A 24527-nucleotide genomic window follows, 5' to 3' on the forward strand; every position below is an offset into this window, starting at 1 on the left:
TTCTGTTTACATAAATGATTTGACGCATAGGGCGGGCAGCGATCTCCGGTTGTTTGCTGATGATTCTGTGGTGTACGGTAAGGCGACGAAGTTGAGATATGGACGGAAAATAGAAGACGTTTTAGACAAAACTTCTAGTTGGAGTGATGAATAACAACGAGCCCCAAATGTGGAAAAAATGTAAGTTAATGCAGATGGGTAAGAAGAACAAACCTGTGATGTTCGGATACAGTATTACTAGTGTTCTGCTTGACACAGTCAAGTCCTTTAAATATCTGGGCGTTACGTTCCAAAACGATGTGAGATAGAACGAGCATGTGAAAACTGGTAAGGAAGGCGAATGGTCGACTTCGGCTTATTGCGAGAATTTTAGGAAAGAGCAGTTCACGTGTAAAGGAGACCGCATGTAGGACGCTGGTGCGACCTATTCTTGAGTACTGCCTGAGTGTTTGGGATCCATGTCTGGTCGGATTGCAGGATCAGAGCAGTTCAGAGGTGGGCTGCTGGCTTTGTTACTCGTAGGTTCAAGCAACACCTAAGTGTTGCGGAGACAGTTTGGGAACTCTAATGGTTATCCCTGGCAGGAAGGCAAGAAACACTATTGAGAAAATTTAGAGTCAGCATTTGAAGCTGACTGCCACACGATTCTACTGCTGCCAAAATACACTGCATTTAAGGACTAAGTGAGAGGACAAGTTACTCTCTCACCTATTTTTCGCATACGAAAAATTGTTAAAGATCTAATTACAACCTGATGCGCCTTGAGCAAGACTCTAGAAAGTTAATGGCCTGAGCAGATTTGATGGAGCCTGGTAGGGCGCTAAAAGCAAGAGGTATTTTTGTGGTTCTTAGCGCACACAAACGGCATTTTGGGAGTTGAAACCAACTGGTGGCGAGTCCATCCCTCAGTAAAACTTGCCAGACAGGCCCACAGCTGTACAGGGCAGACCCTCGTAAAGACAAGACTCCAGCAGAACAATGCCGCTCTACCTGCCGTGGTGCCAGCAGAAGCCTGGGCTGGGGCGACGGTCTAAAGGAACACGTCTACACAGTGGAGTCTTAACTCAGGTATTGTGTACAGAGCCACGTCTAATAAAAATTCAAAAGTTTTCGTATTCGCCTATAGTGGAGTTAGACAGTGAACCACTACCTCTGGGCGCCTCAGTTGTATAAGAAAAATCTGGCGTCTGAGAAATGCTAGGAGAATCTTTATTACACATCATAGCTAGGGCTAACAAGCTCCAAAGCACAGGCGATTTAGATAAATATCTTTCAGACTGTATCTGTTCATTTGTTGCCATGGGAAGAGACATGAATTCAGAAAAAAATCATCCCTTCCCCTCTGGGAAAACTTAAAAAAGCCAGTAATTGGCGGTTTCTTTTTCTTTTCAGAGACGCACGTTTCTTAACCCTTGCCCTGGTTCAATATGAGTTTGTGCTGTCACATGGGAGGGGAGATTTAGCGCCTATAGAGCCTGTGATTGGCTCAAGGATGAAGGCAGTGTCGTTCGTGCACTTTGTGGGGAAATTGAATTTTTTTCTGCAGAGGTGCGAAGCACTCGGGTGCGGGACTTTGGTCTGGTAAGCACTTCTAGTCGAAGCTCTGGCATGTGTGGTACTTGGGACCTGTCCTGAGACTGGCTTCTCTTGCGAGTAGTTTAGGCTGGGGAGCCTGTGGAAGTTCTTACTGTACAGACAGTGCGACGTCAAACGTCTCTGACTACTCGCTTGTCGAGGGCACACTTATTCGTTTTTGATTTACCAGTCTTGATCTTTGGTATCCTTGTACGCTCTGTCGTATAAGTGAGCCATATTCGTCCTTGGTACGACCAGCGAATGGATGTGTTGCACACTGAAACCTACCGTGATTTCAGGGCTCTGGTAGAGAGTAAATTGCGAGCCATCTTGCCTGGTCGCTAGACCGTGAGATTTTTGCGTTTCTTTCGTGGCCGCGATCGATTCACAGGTGCCGCCTCCACGTCTCATCTCCGCCGCAAGCATCGCACCAGCTGCAAGTTACATCGCCAGACGAAGCAAACAGGGTATTGTCTCTCCGGCATTGTCAGGGCGTACATATCTCAATCGCCACTTGCTCTCAGCTGTACCTATGTAGAGAACAGAAGATTTGATCAAAGTCTGCTCAACGTCAGATCAATTCAGAAGACATCCACTTTTTTAGGGCCAGAGTGGTGGCCTCACTCCACTAATTAAACTGCCACTCAGGATCCTTGTCCAGTGTAGTCTTAAATCACCTGTTAGTTGTTTACGGTATTCAACCAATAACTTGTTTAGCATAATTTATGTCTGTTTTGGGAAAATAAATGTTGTTAGTACGCTAAATTCTGCCTACATTCTCAATCATTTAAAGAGTGCCACTAGCGTTACCTTTCAGGACCAAGAAGATAAAATACTAGAAATTAGTGCAGATACAGTTGCATGTAGATAGTCGTTTATCCCTCGCTCTATTTGCGAGTGGGACAGGAAAGGAAATTACTAGTAGTGCAGGGTACTCTCCGCCACGCACCGTACAGTGGCTTGCGAAGTACGTATGTAAATGTAGATGTTTACTCATGTTCAGAGAAAGTAGGAGCCCTGAACGACTACAGATACGACGTTCACAGGACATGCACATTAGTATATTCTGCAGTAATGATTAGCATTTGAACCCTATCAGTCCACTCGTTCAAGATGAATATCGATATCGCGGCGCAACACCGCCTACCGGTAAAATGTTCCTGCGGCTCTAGTTGTTGCTATAAACCGAAGGTAATGGATCAGTGTCACTCGAGCAGATGTGCAGGATGCCTCGAGGACGTCTGTTCTAACTGTACTGTCATATCAGTGAGTTTGGAAAAGGGCGCATTATTGACATGAGAATGTGATGCATTGTGCACAATGGTTCACGGAAGGCCGCAGAACGCGACAATATGGGTCAGATCTCAATACCTAGACCACCCCCAGAGAAGATCGACACGTTGGTTGGTTAAGTGGGTTTTAAGGGACCATACAGCAAGGTTATCAGTCCTTTGTTCCAAATGAGGTCCCTTCAGACAGACTGACATTTCAGAAAAGTCAAAACTATAAAAGGTAAAAGGCTAAAAACGTAAAATTGCAGTCGTGTTGTCAATGGTGAAAACAAAATGAGGGAAGTCAGCAAGTTCAAAAATAGCTGTGAGCACTATGGGACTTAACTTCTGAGGTCACCAGTCCCCTAGAACTTAGAACTACTTAAACCTAACTAACCTAAGGACATCACATACATCCATGCCCGAGGCAGGATTCGAACCTGCGACCGTAGCGGTCGCACAGTTCCAGACTATAGTGCCTAGAACCGATCGGCCACCCCAGCCGGCGAAGTCAGCAAGTGAGCAACCCCAAAGCTATGCTAGAGGCAGGAAATATCCCACCTCTGATGCAATACATCTGCGTTCTCCCCGGCTCTGGTGCAGCAGCTGAACAGTGTAACACATTGTACACTATCAGGGGAGGCAGTCCTTCGCCGTTTATTACGGCACTGGTTACGTGCGCGCAGCCCACGTATACACCTACCTTTGATGAATGTGCAGAAACATGCTAGAAGTCGATGGTATATGAAACTGCGTCGCGGGGGACAGGAATGGCGTCAAATAACGTTTTGGGACGGGTGAAGTTTCTGTTTGAAAATGATGGCAGGATTTTGGCTCACCGCAGACAGGGGGAGGGGCAACACAGCGATTGCATTCGCAAAGAGATACGGCGCCAGGTCAAGGCCTTACGGTGTCGGCGCTATTAGGTACAACCACAAATCACTGTCGGTGGATGTCCAGGGCACTGTGACCAGTGTGGCGTACATAAATGACATCCTTCGACCTGCAGCCATACCCATTCTGCACAACACCCCAAATGCAATTTTTCAGCAAGACCATGCACGACCATGGGCCTTCTTCATGTCACAGTATGTCATCCTTTTGCCCTGGCCTGCCAGATTACCAGACTGGTCGCCAGTAAAAAGTGTGTGGAACATAGTAAAATCACAGATGCAGCGCCTTGACCCAATGCCAACCACAACAGATGAACTTGACAATTATGAAAAAGCATTCCAAATTCAGAAGAAAATAAAGGTATTTGATCTAAAGTTATACTTTCTGATCGTATATTAATTGCTGTTGTAATGTGCAAAATCCCCAAGAGTGACTAAGTTTCACGGAAGCTCGAAATTTACTACGAACGTCAATGCCAGATGCTTTTAATAGTTTACACAATGAAACATTGTCTCAAAATATAGTAGAAAACCCAAAGAGATTCTGGTGTTATGTAAAGTACACCAGTGTCACAAAAACAGTCAATACCTTCACTGCGCGATAGTGATGGAAATGTTACCAATGATGGTGCCACTATAGCGGAGTTACTGAATACAGTTTTCCGCAATTCCTTCACGAAAGAAGACGAAGTAAATATTCCAAAATTCGAAACCAGAATAGCTGTTAGCAAGAGTGACATAAAAGTAGATATCTTAGGTGTTGCGAAACAACTGAAATCACTTAAGAAAGGCAAGTCTTCCCGTCCAGATGGTGTACCAATCAGGTTCCTCAGAGTATGCAGACACAATAGCGCCTTTCTTAGCAACCATATACAACCGCTCACTTGACGGAATTACAGTTATGAGCAACTTAAATTGGAAAGACCACGTAGATAATATTGTGAGGGAAGGCGAAACAAAGATTGCGCTTTGTTGGCAGAACACTTAGAAGATGCGACAAACCCACTAAAGAGACAGACTACATTACACTTGTCCATCCTCTGCTGGAATATTGCTGCGCAGTATGGGATCCTTACCAGGTAGGATTGACGGAGGACATCGAAATAGTGCAAAGAAAGGCAGCTCGTTTCGTGTTATCGCGCAATACCAACTTTCTCTTCCGAATGCGAAAATATTTTTGTTGACACACACCTATGTAGGGAGAAATAATCATAATAAGAGAAATCAGAGCTCGGACGGAAAGATTTAGGTCTTCCTTTTTCGCACGCGCCATTCGAGAGCGGAATGGTAGAGAAGTAGTATGAAAATGGTTCGATGAACCTGAGAGGCACCCACATGCCTTGCTCATACTGAGGCATCAAGCAGTCAGGCCTGCAAGATGAGTGGTCTGCCAAGCGAGTGGATTCATTCTTATTTATCGAGTAACATGAACTCTCGTACTCACAATTTAGTTACAAATTATCCTCCTGTATGAATAATACGCAACGGAAACACGCATCTGACTATCAGTAATTTATAGAACTCTGACTGTACACTACGCACAGGCAATACCACATTTTCTTTTTGTCTTTTATTTAACGGCTTTTATCAACACGTGGCCACCGCACTGAATATGAATGGCGCACACATAAATTCGGGACATTATGGCAACATACAATTCGAAGGAAAAGTCCCCCAATCTTTTTCTTTTCACTATATTATTTATTCCGATAAATTCTCTAACCTAAACACACAAATTCTATAACCTACAACAATAACACATGAGAAATTCCGCCCAGTGGGCATGGCTTTACAATCGTGAATCTCTATATTATGTGTCTCGTAATTATTTTAACGCTACAGTGCACTTTCTGGATAGGATGGTGGATCTTTTATTATACCTCACACTTCGACTCTCACAATCATCATCACGAAACTTTCCTCCAGACCGAGCGGTACCGAAGGAACAAGCATAACCCACTACCTCGCTACTCTCCCATGCAAACCACACATAGCCAAATTACATGACATACACCACACTACGACATGGAATACAAAACACAAAATAGTCACAACACTATCACTTTCAGCTTTCCCACTTCAATTAGTATTTATCCCAGTTTCACACGACACTGCCCCACTTTGCAATTCTACTTTCCTACTATGAACTCTGGAGATATTTGCAATGCAAGCCAAGTGGCGTTGCTGGATAGACGGCCGACTCACCCTGCTTCTCTCTCAGAGTTTGAATCTAGCGTCACCCTGAATCATATCACACAAAGTAATATTAAGAACGTATTCATCACACACGCGAGTCCTCAACTGATACCATGGACGAGTACTTCTCTTTATCTTTTGTCTCATACACAGATGAGACTCGCACAGTACTCACCACGTGGAAGTACTCGTCTCTAATTTCAAGTCCTGCACACGCCATTTCTTAAATATTTCAACTTATGGTACACACGCTATTTCTTAAATATTTCAACTTATTGTACACACGATAGTAATTCAGCTTAACTTAAGCACACGGAAGTATTTCAACTTATTGCTACACGTGGTTTCATTGTGACCGTTGGTCGCTTCCGAAGATTACTACAATCCCATTAATATTACCTGCCTGACATTTAATTCTCCCCACAAAAGTTCCTGAAATAGAGAAATAATTATTTCAAACTACTCTTAAATATTCCACATGCATACCATGTCTCCACTCTTTCATCATTACGGAGCACAACTAAAACAGGTCTTAACAGCACAAGATCCAGCGGCAGAGTGCTGAAACATGGCCGTCCTCTCGCACCTCTGTCGAAGTGGGGGAGCACCTTGCTACCGTATTGGTCAGCCACATTTCAGGTGCTCAAAGCTCAGGCAAATTTCATCTCTTTGGTCCCACCAAAGGTGGCCAAAGGATCGACTCAAAGATGATCATATATTCACATTCACTATCTGCGGTTAGCAGACGACCATACATTCATTCATTTCACAGATCTCACCAAACTGGATGTAGGGATTTACTTTGTGGGAGTGCACATGTGATCAATTAAATAAATAAATTGTCATTCTTTCCCACACTGGTATCCGGCTTCGCTGTATTAATTGAAATTGAGTTATTTTACAAAAAAAATGTGTTCTTCTGACAAAAATAATGAAGTATGTTGCACCTATTTTCAATGTCGGGCGGTACTGTACCCTTTCAAACCCTCTGCCAGGCACTTATGTGTGAAATGCAGGGTAACCACGTAGATGTATGAAAGGACGGCCGAACGTTCGTGTGGTTTTTCCAATCACTTGACGCTCCTGGAAGTTCGTCAGAATTTTATCAGCATATATCGCTGTGAAATCACGTATTCGTACTTAAGAATGTATTCTTCCTATTAATTCGTACTCGCAGAATAAGTAAATTTTGTTACTTGCTGCGCTTTCTGGTGTTGCAGTTTCACTGGTCTGCTGTGTGGACTTAGATGTAGAAGCAGATTGTAGCCGCATCGCGAGCAATGTTCGTTAGGTGCGCAACGCTGACGCCTTAATTCCGCCTGCGAAGTGAGCCGGCCCAGCCAGAGGTGGGCGTGTGCCGGGGGCCGCGGTGGGCGTCGCCGGGTCTGCACTGCGGCCCAGCTCCGGCGAGTATCAGGCGGGTGACTCAACCGCCGGTGCCACTGCAACTCTCTCGAAATATCTTGACGTTGAAGTTCACTCGGATGTCCGTGTTTGCTTACGATTAAAGCTGTTTTGGATAGTTTCCGCCTCGAACAAACAGTTGTCCTTTTTACCCAGACATATTTCGCTGAAGATAGAACAGCGTCGGTAGTTTCCTTATTTGCTTCATAGCAAACGGGGAAAATGGATTGTTTATGCCAATTTTTTGTTTTTCAGTGGAGTAATCACATTGTTTTCGACCATAGAACCTGCTGTGGTTTCAAATGGTTCAAATGGCTCTGAGCACTATGGGACTCAACTTCTGAGGTCATAAGTCCCCTAGAACTTAGAACTGCTTAAACCAAACCAGCCTAACGATATCACACACATCCATGCCCGAGGCAGGATTCGCACCTGCGACCGTAGCGGTCGCGCGGTTCCGGACTGTAGCGCCTAGAACCGTTCGGCCACTCCGGCCGGTATCTGCTGTGGTTTCTGAATCTTTCTGTACTTCGCGCTATTATTCTTTTACGATTGGTCTTTGCAGCTTCAGAAAATTTAATATAGACATCTATATAAGTCACTCCTGTAATGCTAAAAGTGTTTGTGTTTACGTTATTTTGCTCACTGTGAAACAGTGTGAGCACGCGAGCGTGGGGGGAGGGGGGGGGCCGCATCTCGCCAGCTGCCAGTTACATCGCCACACGGGGCAAACAGGGTAATGTGTACTGTCGCTTGCGAAGTACGTATGTAAATGTAGATGTTTACTCGTGTTCAGAGAAAGTACGAACCCTGAGCGACTACAGATACGAGGCACCCCACCCCCACCTCTTTCTCTCTCTCTCTCTCTCTCTCTATCTATTGACTCAAAACTCCCGCCCAGAACACATTCGACGGTGTGCTATCTTTTTCGCGTATCGCAAACAGTGAGACGGTGCAGTTTGACAGCGGACACTGCATAGAAGCCTGTAAAAGTATGTGTAAACAATGCGCACGCGACTATAAATAGCCATACTCAGTGCATTTTCGTTGCAATTCAACAGACTCGTGACAGTTCATGTCATCACATGCTGTTACAAGTGTGTAAGTAGGACACTGAATGCGTTATTTGTAGACGAAGGAAGCGTACGCCAGTCTATTAGGGTACAAGTTCGCAGGGCGTACTTTTATCCCATCAAGAAACTGTACGCAAACTTTTATTCCATAACCTGTGTAGTCCCCTTCTAGTCTATTCAAACATAGATGTTTTCTTTGTGTTTATTTACCCTAGATGCCTCATTATTTACCTTAGAGAACGTAAATTTCTTCTTTTACGTAGTTTTTCTTCAGCTGCGTAGTGGGTTTTGCAAACGTAGCTACCTCCCAAACACACTTCGAATATAGTCGTATCTTCCATAGTGGAATTTATTTTCCGGAAACCGATAAAGGACACAAACTCGATAGCCAATAACAAACTCGCTTCGCCATCACGCCAAAAAATGTTGCGTCATGTAGCCGAGTAGCCCGAGCCTTAATATTACAATTTATTATTAGTATTCTGTCCAGTTACGTCGCATATATTCCGCCTCGCTATTTGTAGTGCTGTAATTTACAGTATAGTCACAAGTGTCATGTTTGAAAATTGAGTGTGTTGAATAAAGAAACTTCGTATGTCGTATACAAAAATGAATTACAAAATAACAGAGGGTTGCACGATCAGGCACAGATCAAAGAACTCCGCAGTTCCAAGCAAGGTGTTCGCACATGACACTGTCTTCTGTGCAGTTTAAGTGTAGACGTGTATGTCATTAACCAACTAACAAATACTCCTACAACCGTAAATCCAAACAATCTATTTATTTAGGGTAGATTACCGTCCGATACTGCAAGAAAATCACCAGATACCAGAACAAAATGTTGCTTTCTCCAAACCGTGGATTTTCAATGCCATCGAATACACAGTAAACGATTTTTTGTGCCTGAGTGCTAGTGCGTAAGTGCTGTAAGCAGGTCGTGATTATTTATTTGCAAATTTTACATAAACGAGACTGCATTTATACGAGCCGAAGGAAATGTAAGGGAAGCAGTAGTTGAGAAAGGCGTGAGTCGGGGTTGTAACCTATCCCTAATGTTATTCAATCTGCACACTGAGCAAGTTCTGAAAGTGACCAAAGAGAAATCTGGAAAGGGAATTCAAATTCAGTAAGAAGAAGAACATGCGGTTTGCTGATGACTTTGTAATTCTGTCCGAGTTAGCTGAGGGTTTCGACGAGCGTTTAAGTGGATTCAGTGGTGTCTTGACAAGTAATAAGATGAACATCAATGAAAGTAAAGTAATGGTAATGGAAAGTAGTCGAAGTGAATCAAAACAATGCTGAGGGAATTAGAATACGAAATGAGCCACTAAAGGTGGTATATGAGTTTTGTTATTTGAGCAGCAAAGTAACAGATGATGGCCGCTGTAGGGATAGGAAAAACGACCAGTTAAAACCGATATCGGTGTTTTAGTTCTAGATAACTGGTATTTTTCCGTGTTTGTTTGGACTCAGTTATAACAGGTGTTTTTAGTTTTTAATAATAACTGGGTAAAAAGTCGAAGTATTAATATCCATAGCAACAGTGCTAAAATTTTTCGTTATTAAATAAACCCTTTTTAAAGAACAATTGACTTATTCATAAAATTTGCATTGCCTTAAAATATTGCGATTTTATAGAAATTGGGAAAGTAATCAGTGCCTTTTAATAACAATGCCGACTGAAATGAGCAACAAACACATAGCATAAGAATTGGTACAGCATCATGTGTACATTCAGTGTGCAGGACTTGCCCATCTGGTTCGTATACTTGTTACTCACTGTTTCACTGGACATCAGCTGTATTACGGAATGGCACCGTCCCTAGTCTGGAAGTATTTTACAAAGTGCGGTATCAATGAAGTACATTGCTCCATTTGCTTTAAGATCAAAAATGGGAGGAACAGCAAGAAATTTGCAACATAATGCTAGGAGAAAACTTAAAACTTAACGTTCATTCACAGTTTACAATAAAAATACAAAGCGGCTGCTCTGCTGGCTGTGTCTACATACAGGGTGTATACACGGACAAGGAAACAAAATTCCTCAATTTCCTAGTTAAAAAGACACTTTTTCTCAGATGAAAATAGTTTTTCCGCCTTAAGTGATAGCATACTTTCCCTCGGAACTGGGAAACTTCTCAAACCTTTGAATGGCAAAGGTTTTTTCACACCGGCGCAGAACGTCCCGGTGCTTTAGGAAACGAAACCCAGAAGAAGAAGAAGAAGAAGAAGAAGAAGGGGAAAAAAAAGGACTCCTCCTGGAAAGGTCTTTGATGAGCAGCAACATGTACACTGCATTTTTCGCATCACCAAAGTATAAATATGAAGTCCTCCAAACACAGCACGTTACTTTCCGAAGCACTGAAATCGAGATGGCGATGCATTTAATCGCAGCTCACGTCACGTGATCTCACAAGCCAACGACAGCTGATATTTAGAGCACAGGACATGTGATTTAGTCAGCCCATAGCAACATCACTACTAGTAGTAGTAGTAGCAGCAGCTTTATTCATCTCTAGATCTCTTTTTACAATGATACATGACCTGTCAAAGTATTTGTAAGTTTAGACCAACTTAAAATAAGCTAATTCGTATATTCATACATTTACAGACTTCTAGTTAGAGAAAATCATTATGTTGGATGTTTTATAATCATTATTATTTACTTGACTAACTTTTTTTACCAAACCCTACTGTTTTATCGAAGTAAACCTTCAATGTATAAAATGTATTGCATAACAGGTACTTTTTAGCTGCCTTTTCAAATAAGTGTATTTTTGCAATTTCTTTAATCTCTTTTGGTAATTTATTGTACAGTTTTATTCCTTGGTAGAAAACGCTGTTTTGAGTTTTATGTTTATTTTTTGTTGGCAAATGTAAATTGAGTCTAGCTCTTGTTCCATGGTCATGGACAGAACTGTTTGTGCAGTAATTATCAATGTTATTTTTGATGTGTACAACTGACTGGTAAATGCATTCGCATGGAGCAATTAAAAAATTCCCAGTGTTTTGAACAGATACTTTACAATGAGCTCGACTACTATTTTTGGTTATTACTCTCATGGCTCTTTTCTGGCGTTTGAAAATTGTGTTCATATTTTGTGCATACGTTCCCCAAAACAGAATGCCATAGCTAAGAATTGAGTGCATGTATGAATAGTTTGTAACTAAAAGACACTGCATGTTACGCACTGATGGTATAATTCTAAGGGCGTAACATGCTGATGGCATTCTGTTTGCAAGTACTTCGTGTTCACACCACTTCAACTGAGAATCAATATTCATTCCTAGAAATTTTGCATTTGTTACACAGTCTATAGAGGTGCCATCTATATTTAATATTGCCATTTTCCCTCTTCAAACTGAAATTCATGGCATTAGTTTTCTTTATGTTCAATGTCACTTTACTGCTTATTGACCAATCGTTAACTTCCTCCGAGTTTCATTTGCTTTCTCTACTGCGCAAAGCGAATATACAAGCAGGAAAAGTTAACGGATTAAATTAATTTACGTAGAGTCTAGCTACAAGCAAAGTTAAGCTTTCACACGTAATATCGATCTTTTGTTTTGCATGTGTTGTCCTTTAAGATATATCAAACACAAATGCGCCAATAAAACTTAAATGATGACACAAACGTGTGGTCTTGTGTGTCCGAAATTTTGCTAAGTGGCTGCTCCTCGAAGTGTTGTTTTGTATGAGGGTCAAACGTTATGTGATTTAAGAAATTCATTGCACATTCTCACACGTAACAGAATTCATCTTGCACAAAAGGAAATTTACTTTGAAAGTGTCGTTTCTCAAACCACTACTCGCAATATTTTACCGTGACCTGTTAGAAATGTAAACAGTTGTGACGTGACGCTCATCGAAAAGCAGTTTACTGTTACGAAGTATTGCATAGTGTCCATCCTAAAGTCTCTGACACACTTCGCTGTAGGCGGACGTCTGTCTGAGAACTGTGTTTTGTTGTTGCAAATGGACCATTTTCTATGAAATTTGAGTTTTATTTTAGTGTTTCTCACTCGTTTGTTTTATTGCTGCATATTATTCTGCAGTAGCGGGATAAAGTAAAATTCTTTGTTAGATTATCAATTCTTACTAGTCAAAATTACAGAAATTTAACTGAAAAATGAAAAATTCCCGGGTTTTCCCCGTATTTCCCAACTGTCCCAGAGAGTATACACCTTGCCTTTATCTGCTTGTAGCCCTTGAAAACGGACAACAAAGTAACACGAAAAATAGTGTTGTTCTCTGATGAGTTTTCATCTTTTAGCCATGACCCCATGACTATTGGTATTGTCCAAATAGTGTTATAATCACCGATTACAACACGATTTTTGGCCAAATACTGGTGACTTTTTGCATTAGTTGATCACTTAATCACTTTTCGAGAAAAGCACTGAACTGTGGAGGGACAGATTTCTTTTACTTTAGACAAAGGAATTACAGAATTTGGCTGCGAGAGTACACTCATTTAAATCAAACGGAAAGTTGAAAATTTGTACCAGATCGGGATTCGAACCTGGGTCTAGGCAGATATGCTGAGCATTGCGCCATCTAGACACTGTGGTAATTGCAACCTGTTCGGTCTACCCTCACACGCCTCCCATCATACCCTAATTCTCAACATATCCACACACTGCTGATGTAGTGCTCCTTGCCCATTATCCTGATTACTCGCGGCCCATCGCCGATTCCTGTAAAAGTTCGCGTCTGGTGCGCATCCGCACTGAAGAGATCATTAGCCGTCCTCGCTTTGATTATATATACTTTTACGTGGTATCTGTTGGTTTGGACGTGTCCGAAGGAACTGACACCGGCTATACATTTCTTTTATTTGCTTAATATTTTGAAACTGAGGGAGACAAAATTTTTCAATCTTTGTTCGATCTCTACATTTACTACAGAAAATAATAGGAATAAAAAAACCGAAAATTGCTTATTTCGGAACCAGAATATTTTAAGTGGCTGTAACAGTCCGATTACAATGGCGTAAAAAAACCGACATAGCCGAAAACCGGTTGTTTCGGGATAACCGCCATCCCTAGACCTATGTACGATAGAAATAATATGCAGGCTGACAGTATCAAGAAAGGTATTTCTGAAAATGAGGAATTTGTTAACATCTAATGTACAGCTCGTGTTAGGACGTCTATTTTGATGATCCAAAACATTATCCCACCTACTTAAGAGCGCGTTGTCCCACTTCTGGAACGAAGTTCAGTAGTGATTCTGCGTGCCATTGATTCGACAAGTACTTGATACACTATGTGATCAAACGTATCCGGACACCTGGCTGAAAATGACTTGCAAGTTCGAAGTTCTTAGTGCCCTCCATCGGTACTGCTCATATTCAATATGGTGTTGGCCCACCCTTAGCCTTGATGACAGCTTCCACACTCTCAGGCATACTTTCAATCAGGTGCTGGAAGGTTTCTTGGGGACTGGCAGCCCATCCTCCACGGTGTGCCGCACTGAGGGCAGGTACGATGTCGGTCGGTGAGGCCTGGCACGAAGTCGGCATTCCAAAACATCCCAAAGGTGTTCTGTAGGATTCAGGTCAGGACTCTGAAGGGTCAGTCCATTACAGGGATGTTATCGTCTAACCACTCCGCCATAGGTCGGACATTATGAATAGGTGCTCGATATTGTAATAATAAGTTTATTGCAGCCAAACAGCCATATAAATTCAATGTACACTGATAATTATAAGATAAATTAGAAATTTCACATATTGTGATTTGCATAGTCACTAATTGTTCCTGTCCTTTTGGTACAGGGCTCTATATGGTAACGTTTGCAAATTTGGTGACAGTTTACACTCACACATTTCGTTTGGTTCATGGTACGACGTGTTGTTACAAATAAGGTGGTGGAAACCATGAACTGCCAATCTGATGATCACGTGTCTCATTTCGAAGTTTTCCTTTGTTCATGTTCGGTCAATCATGGCACCTGTGCTGTAAAATTCTGGAGGTATGTCTTCCCTTTTTTTCTTCAATGTTTTAAGTAGACTTTCCAAGGCGCTGCTAGTGGGTAGCATCAGGATTGTCCGCTTGTAGTCGATTGTGAACAGTCGCGGCACTTACCTCGCAGGCAGCTTCTTCATTGCCAATTTTCCGTGAAGAATATTATGTACTTGCTCAGTTAAGACAGCTACAGTCTCAGCAAACTCACGAATTTTTATTCGGCGGTCTTACATTACCATATGACGGATTTTGTCAGTGATTTCCTTTGTGCTAACCTCAATTGAAAGGCCGGAGCGCGCTTCGTTTTCGACTACTACTACGACTTTTAAATTCATTAATCCAAAAGTAAATCGTCTAGAATGACGGTACAGAGTTCGTGTAAAGTCTATACAGTTCTGTTTTGACTTGTGCGGCATTTCCACCCTTCAAATGATATGTTTAATAACAGTACGAAACACTGTTTTCTCTATTTTCAATCGCAGTCGACACACTGACCAGTTCCGACGGCTGTCAACAATGAACTGTATGGTGTACGTAGTTGAAATTCTTCATAGGAACCTTGGAATAATCATGTATACCAACCATGTAGCGCAACAAAAATGTGCCATTCTTTCACGGAAATTTACCAGACTTACCAAAATCAGCGTCGTATATTACTATAATCAACATTTAAAGCCATTTCATGAAACTTTGTAACTACCTGAAGGATTAATTTCAGACTTCGGCATCCTATAAAATAGTGCCTTCAGTTACTGTGACATATTAGGAATATGTTCGATACGGAAATGTATAAAACTTGTGTAATGTGTGAATCATGCTTAAAAAGGTGAATAGCTTTTCCAAATAACTATCGGGATCAATGATCCAAATTTCCGTTGTTTAGAAGTAGTTGCGTTGCACCATTTGTTTCTAATATATCATTTCTCAAATATGATTACACTTTAAGGAATACGCCGTCAATCACCGAATAATGACAAGATATCCGTTATTTTTGTTCATTCACATGTGTGAATATCTTTCCAAGAAATAACAAAAGGAATATAATGTTATAAAAACTAATCTTTTCTCTTAACAAAATAGTAGCACTGAGTAAATTCTTACCAGATATTAATGAAAGATCTCACTAAGTTAGTGCGTTTTTCTTATTTGCCTTACATATAGACAACCTAAAATACTTAAACGCTGAAGAACATAATTGAAATGAAATTTATCTGAGCACAACTCATGAACTGTATAGAACACTTATATTTTGTTACGTCAGGATGGCCGAGTGGTCTAAGGCGCTGCGTTCAGGTCGCAGTCCACTTCTGTGGGCGTGGGTTCGAATCCCACTTCTGACAAATTATTTTTACTCGTTAGGAAAGACATCAAATTGTTACAAATTAAGCAAATCGTTTTTCAAAATAATATAGAGTTTGAAACTCAAAGTTTTTGAATTTGTATCTGAAGTTGAGTTCCGCAGAGGTTGTAATGAAGAATACCTGGAAACAGTTATTTTGAGTTTTTACGAATTAAATGCAGAATATAAAGCTGCAGTTGAAGTATAATTTCATTTCTTCAGCGTCCACTTGCCAACAAGATTATAGCAGACAAACCGCTAGCCAGGGCTGGACAGGAACTGGGAAAAGAAGTTGCCGTTTCTTTCTCGAACGAACTGTACTGTCATTCCCTTTAACAGACACAGGGAAACCACGGGAAAATAAGTGTGGATAACCGGACTGCAATCGGATCCATGCTTCTCCCAATACAGAGTCCAGTGTCTGAACGGTTGCGTGATCTCGTTCAGTTAAGTGGAACATGAATATTTGCTGCATGAATAGCTTTAGATGGCTCTGAAGTTATTGCTACCTGGTTGGTGGCAACTTCTGCACTAGTATTATCTCAACTCTGACGCAAAAAATCTCAGTACTGAATATTTTAATGTCAATCAAGCACAAAATAAATGAAAAGGAGATTCCTCAGTCGTGATGTCTTGAGTGTAGTAGATACGTAATGCTTGAGACATACCGTATTCAGTAATAGAAGTAGATATTGGTACTACCTATAAATCAAATATATTAACCATGATAGCAAGGTAAAATTAAAGTTACACTATTATTTCTTGTAATTTATATATTTATATTTTTCAGGGTCGAAACAGCATTTCTGCTCTTATTTGCAAATGACATGAAATGTGCCCGCAAGTTATGCTGACTCAGTTTTATTTTTGTTTTCATCGTCAAAACGATCGCTGCAAGGATTATAGAATAAAGTGTTAACCAGCTCCATCCAATTAGTGAATTTTATCGATTGTGTATGCAGAAGAACTCCGCGACTTACTTTATAGTGTAATGTTGATGCTTTAATTTGTTCTGAAATCGGTGCTGATATTCAAGACCATAAAAGTGGGTTAAAAGCTGTGAGCTATCTGAGGAAGTTAACCTTGCATTACTGCGCAACTGTTTCACCAGGTATCCAGTCTAGCTTACCAAATTCCCAACCAGACTAAAATTATAATCTTTTAGTACTCATCTTACGATAACCGGTGATTTTATATATATATATAAAGACAACTTAAATAAAAAGAAATAAATCAGTTTATATTTGGACATTTATTTTAACATCGATCATTGTTCCGATAAAATTTCAGAATATCAAACTTGATTCATAACTAAGCTGGTGCCTTATTTAGGATTGTGTAAACGTGAGTTTGTAATCTTACGGAACACATCAAATAGGGAGCCAAGATTGGGAGACTACATACAACACTGCATTCATATAGTAACACACGAAGAACGTTGAAACATATGCAAGAGGAAATTAACCACAACCAACCGATTCAATTTTCACCCAAAGAAGTTACGTTCGTAGCGTAATCCTGTCCATCATGAAATTACCACACACTGGTATACTAAATTCATACTAACTCTCTGTGAAATCTTCCTGAAAGAATAGCTGAGGTCTCCTTTGATGCTTACACCACTTGGTTTACACGAAGAGTGTAACTTCACAATAATTTTGATAATTAAAATAAATTACATCGAAACGCAATTTACAACAGAAAATCCTCGAACTGGTTACTATCGTCTTACTATTAACCTGATGGGTCAAACTATTGTATAAGCACGTGGTAATGGTCTCACGAAGTACACCCCACGTGGGTTGAACATAAAGAGAAGTTGCTATATTGAAAAATATTGTCAAGACGAGATGTTATAATCTCACGCACATTCGCATTTAAGATTGATGATCTTCGTTAGAGTTACTGATCAACACGTGGTTCCACTTTACTCACAAAGTAGTGACAAAGCAACTACTGGAACATATTCTGAACTTCACACTCCAATTACACTGTGTTGCAATTTAAGATAACATTAGATATTTTAGAGCCAAACCTGTAATAAAGGTGATTAAATTTTCAGTTAGGCTGAACTTAAGAAATCCATTGTCCTACGGACTTAGCAGACACGCGCTTAGCCGGAGATCTTACCACTTCAGATGCTCGCCGCGGACAGACTGCCATGGATCCCTCCTGAGGGGTGCCTCACAAATACAAACGGAAGTGACCAGAGAGGCAGCTTCCTATACCAACATGACAAGGGACAGACAGGACCATACTAAGAATAGAAACCTCTTTGCCTCTAGAAAGCGTAGCTACCTGTTCCATCGTTGGTCCTACTGTTCTCTAGCAGACAGGCTTGTCTGCTACCGTCAAGCATGCAACTAGAAATACATTTGCTCATTCATTCTTACACACAGAAGGGAAGGGGGATGACAGTATCTTATCATATACAGTATATAAAAGAAAGTGGATGTAGGTTCCGTATGAGACTGTGTGACATGAATTACATATAAACTGTGTTTTAAAGTGTAGTAGTGTGACAGATCGTTCTTGTTTATGTGTAAAAGTAACGTTTCACTGCTCAGTCTCCTCCCAGATAGAAACACCACAGTAAATTTAGAAGTGGAATGTATGCCGTAAATGACAACAGATTTAAGAAATTAACATGAAATGAATCCAACAGAGACCTTTCAATAGGTTGTAGAATAATAACCGCTACCAACCACAAAAGGCGATTTCATTTCATTTCATGTATGCCCGGTTTCGAGCTCGGGCCCATCTTCAGGGTGTTATACGTTCAAGTACATGTTTCAATGCTCATTGTTGGTGGTCACTGTTTAAATATCACCATTATATTATTCGTTTTTTTTATTTAAACAGTTATCTCCAACACTGAGCATTGAAACATGTAATTAAATGTAAAAAACCCTGAAAATTGTTTGTGACCACAAACCCGAAACCGATCGTGCCTTAAATAAAATCACATTTAGTTGTGACTGGTAGTGGTTATTATTCTACACACACTACATTTAAATAAGATGTGCTAATGTGTATCAATGGGCAAGCTTCGAATAAAGTAACGATAAACCAAGGAGCGAGTTAGATGTGCCTTCTCTGTTACGAAATGGTTTTCCGCTATTCGGAAAACCTCTCGTTTAGACAACTGTAGCATTGTGTGGCTGATCGCATTGAGACAGTACCATAGCAGTTACCATCTTCTCTTTAAAAAGCGTAACATCAGCCATAGAGCGAGAGCTTCATTCGTTTGTTAGTCGCTCTCTCTTCCATAATAATGAATACGTTGCTGTACCGCGGATCAAACGAAGGCGTTAAAAAAGCCACTTTTGCGTGGCGTGCTCGACTTCCCTTTCAGCGTAATTCGAAGCATTGTTGTCAAGTTGGCAACGAGACGTTTCCCAACTGTAGTGGAATCAAATTATCCGTCGCAGGATTCTTAACGATATTAACAACTGGAGCATTGTTGGGTTTTACAGAACGCCACGTGCGGTACCGTGTGCTCTGCACTATGCCTTAAATAGTAAACAATTCATCACAAGTCGTCAGATGACCACAACTCTAAGTAATTCGGACTTTTGAGGAGAAGAAAGTGCGGCAAAGCAGTCAACCTCACACTCTCTGTAAAGTTCTAAAGTCGCCCTTTTTCTTTTGTAAAACCACACCCACTTCCAACAACCAGCGACATTCTCGATTTGATTTTAGATGACAGACTATGTACTGTAGGGTATAAAAATTGTATGTTGTCTTTTATGGATTTTCTCAAATCACAATACTAATTAGGCTCACTTTGCAATTTTCTAAAGGTTTGTAACATATGGATGAGCTCCGAGTGAATTGTCGAAATTTCTCAGAAGAAACTTAATTTGCTGTGACATATGTACTTGATAATTTACAACTCGGCTACGCTAAGCTGCCTGAGCCAAAGCGACTCAAAAATATTGTAATACTGATAACTTTTTATCTGAAGCAATGCTGTGGACTGGTTTATGGTCAATGAGAACACAAAAACCTACAAATATAGCCATTACTGATACACATACAGATTCTTCCCTGCAGTAGAAAAGGCTTTATTAATTGCTCGTACTTTGCCTGCAACTACATGTACAACTGAACGATCTTTTAGTACTCTACGAGAAGTGAAACTGGCCTTTCTCTACAAAAAGTGAAAACAGGTTATGTAAGTTGTGCATGCTAAGTGATCACAGGAGAAAAATGTTCGAAAAACCTCATTTTACTAACTTACTCTTTGACAATTTTGGGCAATGCATCGGCCATTGTTATTCGATTTCAAACTGTATCAGCTGTAGTACTACATTTTGTGTACTTTCAAATCAGATGTGGTTCTTCATGGACTTTTTTCCTCATCATCTATTGTTAAGAAAACAGTTTTTTGATTATTTCGAACTGTAAATGGTGAGGTTGCACTTGATATGACAGAAGCCATACTTTGTGAATGGTAATAGATGCATTTTTTGGAAGCAGAGCTATAGATAAGGATGTATAAGTATTTTAAAAATTCGATCTTTGCGTTATCATTTTCAAGGAAGATTAGTCAAAGGCTTTTCATGAAGGGTTATATTTGTATAGAACCAACAATATTCTCATTTATGAATTTTTCCACTTTAAACTTTCCTCTCTCAGTACTACTTTAACATCACTGTTTTTAACAAAAATATCTTTCATAAAGATTTTTCTGCTTTATTTCCTGACTTATTGACCATTTTGTTGGATACAGTGAAGCACAAAAGCACTCTAGCACCCTCATTGTTCTTGAAATGTGAAGTTGTCTTCGAACATTTAAGGCCCACGAGAAGCAATTGCCGGTCCAGTCTGTAGTGTGAATATTGTCTGCCAATGTTCTACAAGCAGGTCGCTGTATAATATAATTAAGTACGTGTGATGTATATTAGCATTATAAGACACAACAATATGCAGTGACTTTATTATTAAGGCACATGTATAGGCGGCGGTGGTCCCAGCTGTAGACCGAGCAGGCTCATTCTGTGCTGCGTTTCCGTGTTAACAGGCATGACGCACAGTACAATGGGGCGGAAAGGAAACAATACGTCATTTGAAAAGAGACAACTGGTTATTTTCCATCACCCTCAAGAACGTTCCTAAAGAAAGAATGCCGCATTGTTACAACTGAATAAGTAGTGTAAGTGACATACGAAGATTCAACATAGAAGATAGAACTGAAGATAAACAGGGCGACCAAAGAAGCTGAGCAGAAGAGAGGAAACGGGAGTAATAAGTAAAATTAAAACAAATCCAAGGTTGTCGGCAACGAAAATTGCTGCCGTAGTGCAGCAGGAATATGGGAAGGACGTGCATCCTGAAACAGTTCGAAGAATTATCAGAGGAGAGTGATATAATGGTCGAATAAGCAGAAGGAAGCCAACGATAAATGAGAGGAATAGAAAGAAACGGTTGGACTTCGCGAAGCAGCCGGTAAATAAGAGTGTCAGTTGGTGGGACGAAGTAATTTTTGTCGATGAATGTGAAGTGCAGATGTTCTCAAACGGAAGACCTATGACTTGGAGAAAACTGCGTGAATAGTTTCAATCTAAGCATCTGCAACCCACAGAAACACGGTTGTGGAGGTATCACGATTTGGGTTCCATGTCGTCATCTGGGGTAGGCGAATTAGTATTAACTGAAGGTACAATGGACAAGCGTAAGTATCTGAACATCCTAAAATAGAACTTACTGCAAAGTGCTACAAGTTTCGGGCTTTCGAGGACGTTCAGATTGTATCAAGACAATGATCCGAAGCATAAAGCGGATACTGTGGCTATGGACGCCGTATAATTGCCCTAAGGCTTTCGATGCCCCTCCTCAAGGTCCGGACTTGAACCCAATAGAAAATCTCTTGAGTGAATTAAAGTACGACAAACACCAGTGACATCTTAACAAGCTTTAAAGGAGGTAAGTCCTGATTATACGCGAAAGCTCATTCACAGCATGCCTAAACGCTTGGAAGAAGTGATTAAGCAAACAGTACTGCATACAAGGTATTAAAATGTACTAGGTTGTGATTGTTGCCGCCCGAAAACTTTTATGGTTGTGATAGTGGGCGTGTTTCTTTATGTATTACTGTTTATGTTTGAGTTAAGTTTGCAAATAAAATGCGGTTCTGTTATTACATAGTTCTATACCATTTTGTGCCGAGACCACTACTGTAATAAGTGATGCCTGTATGTAATGAAGAAAAAAATAAAACATAGCACTGCTGGCCGAGTACTTTTGTGAGTCACTATATGTCATATCGTAAAAAAATATTTCAGATTAACTTAAAAAATGTCATTCAGAATCATCTTAATAATACAAAAAGGATTATGTAGAAGATAATCATGAGAGAATTCTTACAGAATCAAGGTATGCTACCTACAAGATGTTTCAGAACAACGTTTTAAAACTTTGGGACAGGTTCCGTACACCAAAATAAGAAAAATAATGTTCAGTAAATTTGGGCTTTAAAATGCGTATGAGCGCTTGTTCATCTTCGCTACTGTGAAACGCATCTCCTTTACTGAAACAGTGCTCAGAGCTCGTCAGGTATCCACCTAAGAGCCCATGTTTACTAGACATTTTCTCGTGTTGGTACATAGTGACAAAACATAAAAAGCGAACAGCTCACAGTAGAAATGTGATTCACAGTATCGAAGACGAACAAGTGCTCATAGCTCGTAAGATATGCATTTAAGAACCCATGTTTATTGCCCTTTTTTCCTTCTTTTGATTTGAGGAACCTGTCCCCAAATGTGTAAAAGGTCATTCAGGAACCACCCTCTACAACAAATTATTGAGTGGGTAGCCATCGATTCTCAGTTATGTAATAAATTTTAATTGTAGTCTTTCCTTCAACGCCCTCCCAAAAAGATTCCGCCCATGTCTATTTGGACACATTTATTTGTAGTAGAGAGTTGCAACTAAGTAAAAATACCATCTTTTAAATGATACTTCACTTGTTGATTATTTTGTTCTACTAAAATCTGAGTGTAAGCTCTAAAATGTTTATCATCTTCTACAGACAAGTATGGTAAAGCCTAATTTAAAAATTTACTTAAAACACGGTATAACTTGCAAAAGCACTAACATTAACATAGTTTAAATAACAGTAGTATTTGTTTTTGATGGCTGGTTCGAGTCAGTATAGAGCATCTTCAGATAAACTTATGTTAAAAACTGTGAATGCCGCATACAATAGCTATATTGGTCAACAAAGTAAATACGTGAATGAACTTTGTTACCTAACACCCCACTGCACTGTTACATGAGTCATCAGCAGCACTGTTAGAGGTATTTTAACGATTATATGGATGTGATAATGCCACACGTAGAGGCTGTGAGAAGCAATGTACAGTGCAGACAGGGCGGAATTTTCAGATACGTTACGAGCAGCGTATCTGTTCAGCAGCAACAGGAATAGAAAAGCAACTGGAATCACTCAATAGAGGAAAGTCCACTGGACCTGACGGGATACCAATTCGATTCTACACAGAGTACGCAAAAGAACTTGCCCCCCTTCTAACAGCCGTGTACCGCAAGTCTCTAGAGGAACGGAAGGTTCCAAATGATTGGAAAAGAGCACAGGTAGTCCCAGTCTTCAAGAAGGGTCGTCGAGCAGATGCGCAAAACTATAGACCTTTATCTCTGACGTCGATCTGTTGTAGAATTTTAGAACATGTTTTTTACTCGAGTATCATGTCGTTTTTGGAAACCCAGAATCTACTATGTAGGAATCAACATGGATTCCGGAAACAGCGATCGTGCGAGACCCAACTCGCTTTATTTGTTCATGAGACCCAGAAAATATTAGATACAGGCTCCCAGGTAGATGCTATTTTTCTTGACTTCCGGAAGGCGTTCGATACAGTTCCGCCCTGTCGCCTGATAAACAAAGTAAGAGCCTACGGAATATCAGACCAGCTGTGTGGCTGGATTGAAGAGTTTTTAGCAAACAGAACACAGCATGTTGTTATCAATGGAGAGACGTCTACAGACGTTAAAGTAACCTCTGGCGTGCCACAGGGGAGTGTTATGGGACCATTGCTTTTCACAATATATATAAATGACCTAGTAGATAGTGTCGGAAGTTCCATGCGGCTTTTCGCGGATGATGCTGTAGTATACAGAGAAGTTGCAGCATTAGAAAATTGTAGCGAAGTGCAGGAAGATCTGCAGCGGATAGGCACTTGGTGCAGGGAGTGGCAACTGTCCCTTAACATAGACAAATGTAAAGTATTGCGAATACATAGAAAGAAGGATCCTTTATTGTATGATTATATGATAGCGGAACAAACACTGGTAGCAGTTACTTCTGTAAAATATCTGGGAGTATGCGTGCGGAACGATTTGAAGTGGAATGATCATATAAAATTAATTGTTGGTAAGGCGGGTGCCAGGTTGAGATTCATTGGGAGAGTGCTTAGAAAATGTAGTCCATCAACAAAGGAGGTGGCTTACAAAACACTCGTTCGACCTATACTTGAGTATTGCTCATCAGTGTGGGATCCGTACCAGATCGGTTTGACGGAGTAGATAGAGAAGATCCAAAGAAGAGCGGCGCGTTTCGTCACAGAGTTATTTGCTAACCGTGATAGCGTTACGGAGATGTTTAATAAACTCAAGTGGCAGACTCTGCAAGTGAGGCGCTCTGCATCGCGGTGTAGATTGCTCGCCAGGTTTCGAGAGGGTGCGTTTCTGGATGAGGTATTGAATCTATTGCTTCCCCCTACTTATACCTCCCGAGGAGATCACGAATGTAAAATTAGAGAGATTAGAGCGCGCACGGAGGCTTTCA

General features: G+C 40.6%; 1 non-coding gene across 1 annotated transcript; it reads left to right on the plus strand.

The window, feature by feature from the left end:
- Positions 1 to 15638: 15638 nt before the first annotated feature.
- Trnal-cag (transfer RNA leucine (anticodon CAG)) lies at positions 15639 to 15722 on the plus strand. The gene has a single exon. It is a non-coding gene; the product is annotated as a tRNA-Leu (tRNA).
- Positions 15723 to 24527: the final 8805 nt, after the last annotated feature.

The sequence above is a fragment of the Schistocerca serialis genome, chromosome 7, assembly GCF_023864345.2.
Source record: "Schistocerca serialis cubense isolate TAMUIC-IGC-003099 chromosome 7, iqSchSeri2.2, whole genome shotgun sequence".
Lineage (NCBI taxonomy): Eukaryota > Metazoa > Arthropoda > Insecta > Orthoptera > Acrididae > Schistocerca > Schistocerca serialis.